The sequence below is a fragment of the Crinia signifera genome, chromosome 9 (assembly GCF_055691185.1).
Source record: "Crinia signifera chromosome 9, ASM5569118v1, whole genome shotgun sequence".
Lineage (NCBI taxonomy): Eukaryota > Metazoa > Chordata > Amphibia > Anura > Myobatrachidae > Crinia > Crinia signifera.
Window position 1 is genome coordinate 39,024,626 of NC_139225.1, and position 12,453 is coordinate 39,037,078.

A 12,453-nucleotide genomic window follows, 5' to 3' on the forward strand; every position below is an offset into this window, starting at 1 on the left:
GATAAAACCATTTTAGTTGTTATAGTTATACCCATGTTTTGTTTCATATTTAAATTTTTATAGTTATAGTTACCAGTTTACCTAGTTCTTATGTTTTAAGTATTTAAAATGTTAATAAACTTTTATGAAAACCACTATACATTTTATTGTGCAGATTGCTATTCACACACACAGGTGAATGGGGCCTAGCAGAGAGGAGTGCTTGGAATACTGCAATGGTGGACAATGGTTTATGTATATATATCTATATATACACAAACACACACACACAGGTGAATGGGGCCTAGCAGAGAGGAGTGCTTGGAATACTGCAATGGTGGACAATGGTTTATGTATATATATCTATATATACACAAACACACACACACACAGGTGAATGGGGCCTAGCAGAGAGGAGTGCTTGGAATACTGCAATGGTGGACAATGGTTTATGTATATATATCTATATATACACAAACACACACACACAGGTGAATGGGGCCTAGCAGAGAGGAGTGCTTGGAATACTGCAATGGTGGACAATGGTTTATGTATATATATCTATATATACACAAACACACACACACAGGTGAATGGGGCCTAGCAGAGAGGAGTGCTTGGAATACTGCAATGGTGGACAATGGTTTATGTATATATATCTATATATACACAAACACACACACACACAGGTGAATGGGGCCTAGCAGAGAGGAGTGCTTTGAATACTGCAATGGTGGACATTGGTTATATGTATACACACAGACATGGGGCCCACCCAAAAAAAACAGTGACATGGTCGGGTGCACGGTTGCCAAACCAGTGCTTTATACACACTATATACATTGGTGGCAACAGTGGGCATGCATAGAAGAGCATTGGGAGTGCAAACATACCAGGTTGTTGTTCTGGGAGATGAGACAAGAAGGAGAGTCCAACTGCTGCGCCAGCGCTGTTTGCTATGTGGAAAAACATGGCGCCGGGGGAGTGTTTAGGAAATGCCACTCAAATAGGCTGGATCAAACGACGGACGCACCGACGGACGGACGACGGAGGCGGCAAAAAACACTCACGATCTGCATACGATTGACGGTCGGTCGGCCTGGGATTGACAGATCCTACCTGCAGCACGTAGGACCAAAGATGCGACCAAACGAGCGGCGTGAACGCGCATTTGATCGGAATCGGATCAAATAAATGTCAAAAACACACGATAGTACATACAATCTGCATACAACCGGTCGGAATTGGATCTAAATTGACAGAATCGTGCCCTAGTCGTCCTGGTGTGTACCCAGCATTAGTCCCTTCATTGGTTGCCTGTATATTACCGTATTCAATATAAAACACTTCTACTCGCATATACAGCTATTAACCATACTGCACCAGCTTATGGGCGGGATTCTCTAAAATTCGCAGCCCTCTTCGCCGGCCACCGCATTTCTAATGACCGCATATTCTCTAAAATATGCGGTCATTAACGCAAGGGACAGCTCTTGCGGTAAGAGCTGTCCCTTGCGATGCGGCGCCGTTGCTGGACTTCCGGGTCTATGACCCGGGAGTCCGTCTGCGCATGCGCAGACTGACGCGCCGGCCGCAGGGCATGCTGGGAGGGATCCGTGACGGTGACACTGCGACGGGGGGTTAGAGAATACAGAAATGCGGTAAAAACCCAGATAACGGGGTTTTTACCGCATTTCTGTAATAGAGAATCCCGCCCTAGATCTCTTTACTTATCACAAAATATCTCCCATCTTGCTCTCTACGCTCTGCACAAGATATGCGTCTCTCATCTGAACGGATCACCAGCTCCCATTCACTATTACAGGACTTTCATCGGGCTGCTCCCATCCTATGGAATGCCCTTCCACGCACAATAAGACTCTCCGCTAGCCTCCAAACTTTCAAGCGTTCCCTGAAAACTCACCTCTTCAGGCAAGCCTATCATATTTAAGTTCTACACGCATAACCCTCTGAGGTACTTATGTATTATATAGCTTCCCTTCTGGACCTGTAACTTGGTGGGACTGCTATGCTATTACTGATGCCTGTCCTTGTGTTTCCCTCCTATATCCCTATAGATTGTAAGCTTGCAGCAGGGCCCCCCTACCTCCAAGTCTGTCTGTTGTTACCCAGTTTGTTTTATGACTGACTGCTGCGCTATATAAGAAACGGTAAATAATAATAATAATAATAATAATAATAATAATATTAAAACATCTGTAGTGCAGGCAGATACACCCCCCCCCCCCCCCTTGTACTTGAAGAGTCCCTGTGTGCTGCACACATATGGCACTGTGTAGGCAGCACCTCTTCCCCTTCTCAGCCAATGCACCCCCTGCAGCAGCTCTTCTATGACCACTTCTTACTCCTGAAGGGGTTAAATTCCTTGGGAGCAGGCATCCCATTTTTTTGCCTTGAGGCTGTGCAGAAATTTCAGGCTTCTGAGAAAATGAAGGCTGACCTCATCCCAAAACTGGAGGGGGCGGGGATCGCAGCTAAACTGTATGCTGCCATAAACTCCTCTCCCCCCTCTGCTCACTTTGCTATTTTACCAATTAAGGCTTTCTCAATCTCGGAGAGAGAGAGAGAGAGGAGAGATCAAGGGGGTGTCCTTCTATTGACAGGGTAACAGTGCGGCATTCCCCCCTGTGCGCAGGAGAAGCGCAGGCAGCAGCGCAGCAGCACCGCTCCAGCCTCTGCGAGCCGTACTTGGGAAGGAAAGGTAAGCTGGCTGCCCTGGTACTGTGCTGTCCTGGATCCCTGGCATGACCCGTGCTGCTCACTTCTTGTTCACATCATTCTGTCTCAGCCTCCGCCGTGTATTACATGGGGTGATTGCGCTTAAACGCAGGCAACCGAAGGGGTAATTGCGCCGTAGCGCAGACATCAGGAGGGGGGAAATTGCGCCTTAGCTCAGACATCAGGGGGTGGGGGGTGGGGATGGGAATTGCTCCTGAATGCATGCGTCAGGAGGGGGACTTGCGCCTGAGCGCAGACATCAGAAGGGTATTTGCGCCTGAGCGCAGGAATGAGAAGGGGACTTGCGCCTGAACGCAGGCACTGCTCTGGTTTTCGTGCACGTAGACTACATGCAGTCTGCCGTGAAATGTCTATTATATGTACAGTATGTGGGGAAAGGTTTATTTATTTGGTTACCAGGTACCAGGAATATAAACAGCCCCGGGACATCTGTACAGTGACAGAACAGTGCGCGGCTGGGACAGTATCGCAGCCTGACAGCGATGGGGAGATCGCCACGGACAGCGAACATCTCTATTCGTCACTGTCACTCCGGATCCCGATCTATGGCTTCTTCCCTAGCAATAGATAAATGAGTGGCATATATGCCCTAGTGTGTGCCCCCTAAGGTGCCAGTGGGGTTACCTAGTGTGCCCAATGCATGTGCCAGTGGTGATTGCTCATGTGCCCAATGTATGTGCCAATGGTGACACCTACAGTGGCTAATACATGTGCCAATGGGGATACCTGATGTGCCTAATACATGTGCCAATGGGGACACCGAATGTGCCCAATTCAGTCAGTGCTAAGGGAGTATCTAAGTGCACACTCCAAGTGCCTATGGTGCCACCTTAGATGCCTATCGATACTTGCCTACATTTGAATAAGCATGTCAGGGACGGGGGCACCTAGAAGTGTGGACAATCATGCACTGCTACATCTGACAGGCGTGTCATAGAATCACTTACATCCAGATGTAGATGAGCCCCACAGCTGTTAGTAAGATCTACTGTACTTGCAGAAGACTATACACTGATCCATGGCAGGGCTTGTTCTTGTATTGTGTTTTACACGTGGTTCTATCAGTATCTACAAGAAAACTTATTTAATATGCATGTAGCCATGGATATCATTGTGCCTAGTTATAACCAGTGCAGGGTAATGGCACGGATTATGCCATTTTAATGTATATAGCTCTGATTCCTGGTAAAAATAAAAATGGAACAGCTGCATAATGTGGGCTAGGTGAAATCAGGGAGATTGCTAGACTCTGGAGGGAGTGAGGGAGATTGCTACTGTTTCAGGGAGTATCCTGCCAAATCCAGGAGGGTAGGCAACTGTACCTATATTTAATATGTACCAGTGGTAATACCTGATGAGCCTAATACTGTACATGTGCTTATGGGGCCACCTTAGGTGCCCATATATATACTGAGCCAGTAGGGAGTCACAGATATGGAAAGCAGAAGAGTGTGTTACAATGTTTTCTTTCTATGGAATTGTGGAGCTCTGGGAGCAGAGACAATAGGTGATTATTATGACACGCTCCATTACATAAGTTATCCTATAACATCCTGTGTCTCCCCACTTAACCCTGAAACTGCTGCTTGCTGCTACATTTTAAGGTAATGCAGGTGTCGACTATCCTGCAGCTGTGTGTCCTGTAGGGTGTGGATTATTAGGTCTACAGCATATTAATCGACAGTCATTAGGTCGACATGCTGAAAGGTCAACATAGGTGTAGGTCGACATGGGACAAGGTCAACATGGCTCGCTGCGCTTGCCATGCTTCGGGGACGGTGCCTTGCTACACTCGGCACACTATTTTATTCTCTCACCACACCCTAGTGGATAGTAGGGCATGAAATACCGCCTGTTGGCACGTCGGCTCAAAAAAAACCTGTGAAAAACCCCACGTCGACATTGTGACTGTCGACATTTTGACTGACCTAATGACCTGTTGACCTTGTCCCATGTCGACCTAGAACCATGTCAAAATGTCAGCATGTCGACATAGTGGTGTTGACCTAATGACTGTCGGCCGACATGCTGTCGAGCAAACTATTGTATTCTGTCCTGTCAGCATGCAGGGACTTGTAGTTCCACAACAGCCGCCTCTGTGGTGGTGCTGTCCTGATGCCATGCACTGCATCCTCGTCTTGCATGGGAAGAGTTTAAGTTAAACAGGCTTTGTGTGTCCCAACATCTGCTGATGGCAGTAATGTAGGATATACGCTACCCATCTGACAATGGGACTTTGATATGGTGATTATAGACACTTAATGGCATTTCATGGAAAGCTCCGCTCTTAAAACCTACAGATGTTTATGAATGTGTTTGAGATGTGTTAGGAATGTTGGCATCATTTTAGATTGTAAGCTCTTCAGGTTAGCGCCTTCCATACTGATTGCCATACTGATTGCGGTAGTTTGTGAAGAAGGGTGACTGTTACAACACTGCCGGATATGCAGACACTATATAAACTACAGTATACAGATGACTACAGTCACACTTATCAGCATGTCCCTGTCATCCTCCAGCTGAGGCAGTAACATGGTTCATACCATCCAGGAAGCCCAGCACATGAATCAGAGGAGCACTGACTTATATTGTCCCAGAAAGTAAACATCTTAATCCTCATTTGTCTCCTCTGACCTTTACTTCAACCACTTTATATGATTCTTCTGCTCAGAGAAGCCTATGTAAATATACTCACATACTTTCATGCTGGACCCTTCCCACTTGCCTAATGACCGAATTAAGACATTTGTGAAGAACGAGCCTTAAAGAAGAGTTTAACTCTTTCTGCTATATAACTATTGCTGCTATATAACTGTGCTCTATAACTCTTTTTGCTGTATAATTCTTTTACATATATCTCCTTCTGCTTCTTAACTATTTCTGCTCTATAACTTTCTGCTTTATAACTTGGCTCTATAACTCTGCTTCATAGCTCTATAACTATAAATAACTCTTTTTGCTCTATAACTCTTTCTACTCCATAACTTTTCTATAATTCGTTCTGCTCTAAAACTCTGCTCTTTAATTGTTTCTGCTATATAATTCAGCTTTATAACTCGGCTCTATAACTCTGCCGTATATCTTTCTGCTCTTTCACGTTTTCCCCTCTATAACTCTTTTGCTGTATAACTCTGCTCTATAACTCTTTCTGCTCTATAACTCTTTCTGCTCCATAACTCTTTCTGCTCTATCTCTTTTTGCTCTATAACTTTCTGCTCTTTCACGTTTTCCCCTCTATAACTCTTTCTGCTGTATAACTCTGCTCTATAACTTTTTCTACTCTATAACTCTTTCTGCTCTATAACTCTATCTGCTCTTTAATATTTTCTCCTCTTTAACTCTATCTCAGGGTTGCCGACCCTCCCGGAATTCCCGGGAGTCTCCTGAAAATTGGGTCCCCTTCCCGCCCCCCCCCCCCCGGAAGGGTGGGCAACCCTCCCGGAATCTGGGGGACCCCCCCTGAGTCCCCCGAATCGCAGCATGTAAATGCCACAATTGTGTCATTTTAGCCCCGCCCCCTCCATGGAGATCAGTAATTTGTACTATTTCCCGTAATGGGGGCGGGGCTTAATGACATCACAGTCAAGCCCCGCCCCCCGACCGGGTAAGGAGAGGAGCATTTAAAAGTCGGCAACCATGCTCTATAACTCTTTCGGCTCTATAACTTTGTCTCCTCATAATTCTTTCTGCTATATAACTTTCTGCTCTATAACTCTTTCTCCTCTATAACTTTTTCTGCTCTATAACTCTTTCTGCTCTATAACTCTTTCTGCTCTATAACTCTTTCTGCTCTATAACTCTGCTCTATAACTCTTTCTGCTCTATAAGGGGCGGGATGTACTAAAGGGAAAATGCGGTAAACCGGGGGTTTTGCCGCATTTTCCTATTTACCATTACCCGTCCGCCCCGTTTTCGCTTGGCAGGGTATCGCCACCCAGAGGGTGGCGATACCCTATAGAAGCCTATGGGCTTCTATTGCCGCCCGATGTCCGCTGGCCCCTCCCTCCCGTCCTCCTGATCTCCTCCTCCCCCAGCAGGTGTCACAGCCGGGAGGACATCCGGCTGCAGGGGGAGGAGGAGACGCAGGGGGACACTGGCAGCCACTGGGATGTGACGGAGACCCCCGCAGACCACATCAAAGGTATTGCGGGGGGTCTCCGTCACTGCAACCCGATGCTAGCCGCATATGTTAGTACATATGCGGCAGCATCGCGGCGTCTGTCAGGCGAAGGGCGGCGATATATATTAATACCTCCTGCCCTAACTCTTTCTGCTCTATAACTCTGCTCTATAACTCTTTCTCCTCTATAACATCTTCTGATCTATAACTTTCTGCTCTATAACTCTTTCTGCTCTATAATGCTTTCTTCTCTAAAACTCTTACGGACGCTAAAGTAAATTGTTGTGTCTGAAACAAAAATCAGATGACAGTATTTTGTCATTAAGGGAACCAATAATTATTGTTTATATAGGTGAGTAATTGCATAACCAAGCCCTTCTGTATAAGTAGACGTGACATCATGCTATAAAGACTCCCGTGGATAAGATAGGTCTTGTTGGTTGGTTGTACTTTCTTTTGATGTATGAATACAATAATTTGAATACAGTATTGCATAATAATAATAATAATAAGAAGAAGAAGTTAACACCAGTTCAGTAATAATGGATTACCTTCGAGGTTTCCCAAACTCAGTCATTACAGTGCACATTTTCAGGATATCCATGTTTGTGTCCAAATGGTTAAATCAAATTGATTTAAGTCACCTGTGCCCAAGCATGGATATTCTTAAAACATGTACTTTAATGGCAGCATTTGGTAAACTCTGAGTTAACTAGTGGTTGATCTTAAATCATAGCATGTCTGTGTGTGCGTGTACATGTGGTAGGGAATATAGATTGTAAGCTCCACTGGGGCAGGGACTGATGTGAATGTTCAAATACTCTGTAAAGCGCTACGGAATCTGTGTGCGCTATATAAGAAACTGTTAATAAATAATAAATAAATAATAGCTGCCTACCCTCCTGCATTCTCCCTCATTTCACCTAGCCCACATTACTCTGTTACATTTTTTTGGGGAAAAAGAAATGAGAGACAGATACATTTACATTGAATCATCAGCACCATTTCCCAGCACTTTACCAAGTATAATAGCTCTTACTAACTGCTTTTGGGCTCATCTACATTTGTATATAAGTTATTTAAAAAGCTTCCTCTCAGCTGTAGCAGTACACACCCACGCTTCTAGGTGCCATGTTCGCAATCTCTTTTCACAATATCTCCGTATATGGAACTAGACACGCCCTTTGGAGGAGTATGACACGCCCCCTCAATGGGGTGCTTTGCAAAATTATATTACCAACTATAATCTCCCTGAAACTAGTTTTCAAAAGTAGGCAAGTATGTCTTAAATCCTGTTTGTCAATATAACACGGTTTCCCAAGGCACAATAACATGTTCCAGGATTCTCAAGGCATACTAACAGTTTGTGTTTTCAGGGTAACCATACGTGAGCAAGGGTTCTTTAATTAGTGCCTCTGTGATTTTGAGCTAGCCACCTGTGCTCCAGCATGGATATCCTTTAAACATGTAAATTTCTTTCATGTGCCTTGAGGAGCCTGGTTGGGAAACACTGCAGTAGAGGCAAAGTGTGATATTTGCTGAATACTTTTTCACATTATGATGTTTACTTAATATTATCACACTACTAAGCTGGCCATGTGATTACACACCAAGATGTCATTTCATTGTGATCAAGCATGTACTGTATGTGTTATGCTGTCCTAAACAAAATCATATCCAGTGAGATCTAATATTCTGTATTCTGTGTGACCACAGTGTTCTGTGTGGGAATTATGGAGCATCTTTTTTATATGTGGATGAGTTTAGTTGGGCACAGATCCAGTGGGCTTCCCGTACCCACTTTATTAGCGGGTAGGTGTAGTGTCGGATTAATGTCAGCCTATCCCTGTGTTGTAGAAGGGGTTAGAACAAAGGTTATTGATTGGTTTAGATTTTGGGTTACGGCATGTGTTATACATTGATTAAAACACAGTAGCATTTGACATAGAATTCAAATAATATTAGCAGTTTTGTGACGGGTAAGGGTCATAGGGCGTTCAGATATAAGGTCGACATGCATTGGGTCGACCACAAAAGGTCGACATGCTTTAGAGCGACACATGAAATATGTCGACATGACAAAGGTGGACAAGTTTGGAAGGTTGACACAAGCATTAGTTTGGCAATGGCTGAGGAAATGACCAACAGGAGTTCTTTAGTTTTTGTCTCAAATTTTGACATGGTCAACATGGACACCATCAACGTGTACCGTGTTCCCTCACACACAGGGCCTCACTGCACTTGGCACACTATTATATCCTCCCTCCATGCCCTAGTGGATTGTAGGGCATGAAATACCGCCTGTCGGCACATGTCGGCTCAAACAAAACGTGAAACACTCATGTAGACTTTTTGACTGTCGATCTAGCCATTATTGAACTAATGCTTGTGTCAACCTTCCAACCATGTCCACCTTAGCCATGTTGACCTGTTTCATGTGTCGTCCTAATCCATGTCAACATTCAGTGGTTGACCCAATGCATGTCGACGTAATATGTGTTGACCTAATGACCATATACCTTTTGTGACTTAGGAGAGGCCAGAATATCATGGGAAGACAGTGTATGTGAAATTTGGATATATCGATAGTATATTGTCCTCCTGGGGTACCAGAGCGCTGCAGCAGAGCTTCTCCAACAGCCTGCTTCTGTCTTGGCTGTGCCCGCAGCGTGGTGAGTGCAGCGAGCCCGCAAGGGGCTTTGTTGCGCTTGCCCCGCTGTCTGAGTCGGGATAATGACTGTCGGGGATCCCGACTGTTGGGACCATATACCACACCCATGACATTTCAGAGTATTCCATTCCAGGACAGGACACCTTTATACTGTAGTTACATACCCAACTCCAAGAACTGGTTGTCTGTTGCCATTCTTGCCTACTTTTTGGATGTCCAATGGAAAAATAATCCAGTGGGTAAGTCTCAGGGGCAAGTCCAAGGGTCAGGATGTTGTAGTTCACTTTTTCACGGCATTGCCCTGCTTCATGCAATGAGACAGTTTGTGTCATTGTTCAAAGGGTTGGGGGCACAATGACATGATGAGGGCCACGTCTAAGGGCGCACTGTTACCCACACGCCCCAAAGCCTGCATGACTGACATGGTGCCTGTGTTTGAAGGATGCTGGAAGACTGGCCGACAGTCGAGATCCCAACAGTCAGTATACCGATGTTGAAATTCTGACTGTTCACTGCCCAACAGCCGAGATCCTAACCAATAGGGGTATTCTCCCCCGTGGGGTACCACAACCCCCATGTGAACAAGTCTGAATCATTCCCACAGTTCCATTAAGGAGTCATGATATGATAATTTAAATTAGAATAGCTTTAGTGAATCTCTTTGTTCAAATGTAATTGGTCGGTTGCTCATTTGGACCGATTCAGACCTTATTGGTGGGCTGCGAATCTTCAGAGCCAAGCGATCAGTTAAACGCCGCCCCGCCAGAGTGTCTCCCCACCCCTTATATTAGCTGTGAATGCATTCACAGATGTGGGAAAACCCCCCCACCCTCGTTCAAATGTTAGCGTCCCTTCCTCCTAACGGGCAAAAGCTGTCTGTGGGTGGCACCCCAGCATTTCCTGGGAGTGCCCCGGAAAATGCAAACGCCATTCTCCTGTCAATCAACTCTCAAACGGCCAGCAATGATAAGCCATAGCTGGCTTTGCTCTCAAGGGGACCCTGCGCATGTGCACTGCATACCGTGTGCATGTGCAGTCATACGATAATCATCAGGGCAGCTAATTCACAGCCCTGCAAATAGGTCTGAATTAGGCCCATAGGCCAGTATGTAAATAACGGGAGCTATCCGAATTCGCAGCCCTGATGTTTATTGAGCTACCGCGCATGCTTCATAGTGCGCATGCGCAAGGTCATCCTACGATCAAAGCTAGCGACGGCTTTTTATCGCTGGACGTTCGCAAGAAGATGACAGCTGTTCGGCGTTTGGGGGTGGCACCCGGACGTTTTCAATATTAGCATGTCTGCGATCACATTCGCAGCCGTGCACGTGGCGGGGAGGTGGCTAACTGATGACTGGGCTCTGAAGATTAGGAGACAGCGATCAGGCTTGAATCAGGCCCAATGTCTAAGTATTTCTTTTTGTTATATATTCTAAAAAAAAGTTTGCTTTTAGTTAGTTGGATTAAGTACAATACAATGCCGTCTGAATAGAAACAAGGCATCATTCTTGTTGCCAATCAGTGACACTGATGTTGAATTGTGATGAGCACAAACATGGAAACATGGGCTCTGCACAGGGGGGAGAAAACCTTCAGCAGCGAAGCAATTGAATTCCTGAATCTAGCCCTTATTCTGGTTCACTCGCAAAGGGAAATTCCTTCTCAAATGGACAAAACCATGTGCACTGCAAGGGGGTAGATGTAACATGTGCAGACAGATTTAGAGGAGTTATTTTGTTTCTGTGCAGAGTAAATACTGGCTGCTTTATTTTTACACTGCAATATAGATCTCACTTTGAAGTAAAACCCCACCCAAATCTAATTCTCTCTGCACAAGTTACATCTGAATGGTTTTGTCCATTTGAGAAGGAATTTGCCTTTGCCAGTGAACCAGAATAAGGGCCTCTATGTAGCCTGCTGTCTAGTTGCTGTGAGAACATTTCAGCATCCTTGTTCCTGTTTCAGTTTCCTCCCCCAAATTCCATGTTCTGGCTGCACCCAGGTCTGACCTCTTCTAGGTTCTGTCAGAGTGTTGAGGTCAGCATTTTCCTGAGGGAAATGTTATGGTACTCTACTAATATTCTGCAATTAACTTGAGGTCTGTGAATGGTGAGGGACACCACATGAGGCTGAGTGTTATTTGCCTCTGATGCCTTCCTGCTTGGAAGGAACACAAGTTTTATTGGAGTGTTAAATGCACTTAGGGCCTTATTCTAGTTCACTTTCTGAGGCAAATTCCTTCTTAGCTGGAAAAACCATGTGCACTGCAGGGGGGCAGATGTAACATGTGCAGAGAGATTTAGCTTTGGGTGAGTTATTTTGTTTCTGTGCAGGGAAAATACTGCACTTTAATGCTTTATTTTTATACTGCAATATAGATCTCACTTTGAAGAAAAACCCCACCCAATTGTAATTCTCTCGGCACATGTTACATCTGCCCCACCTGCAGTGCACATGGTTTTGTCCAGCTAAGATGGAATTTGCCTGTAACATACCTCCCAACTTTGGCAGCTCAGCAGCGGAGCGTGGCCTAATTTGGGGGCGTGGCCTATACTTGCGGCTCTCCCGCGAGGCCACGCCCCCATTTTGCCGCTATGGGGGCATGACCCAGAGGCTCTGTGAGCCTCTAGCCATGCCCCCAGCCCTCTGGCTGCGGGAATAGACGCTGTGCGCATGCGCACAGCGTTTATTCCCCGCTGCTTAGCAGCTGACAGGGGGGACTCCCAACAGCCCCCCCACACCGCTGGACACTGCCGCCCGTGGGTGGGACAGCGGGACAGGCCCTGACAATCGGGACTGTCCCGATAAAATCGGGACTGTTGGGAGGTATGCTCTAAGAGTGAACTAGAATAAAGCCCTTAGTGTTAATCTGCAGCAACAAAGATTGTTTGCATTAATGACATACACTATACTGTAATAGCAC

The 12,453-nt window shown here is 45.6% G+C and overlaps 1 protein-coding gene across 4 annotated transcripts in view; it reads left to right on the top strand.

Moving 5' to 3' along the window:
- The first annotated feature begins 2,546 nt into the window (after nt 1-2,546).
- The window catches only part of FLNA (filamin A), a 98,903-nt gene continuing 88,996 nt past the window's right edge, over nt 2,547-12,453 (top strand). For all 4 annotated transcript variants that reach the window (XM_083158889.1, XM_083158891.1, XM_083158890.1 and 1 more), the window contains exon 1: nt 2,547-2,701. The gene's annotated coding sequence lies outside the window, so the exon portion shown is untranslated. The remainder of the gene's footprint in view (nt 2,702-12,453) is intronic.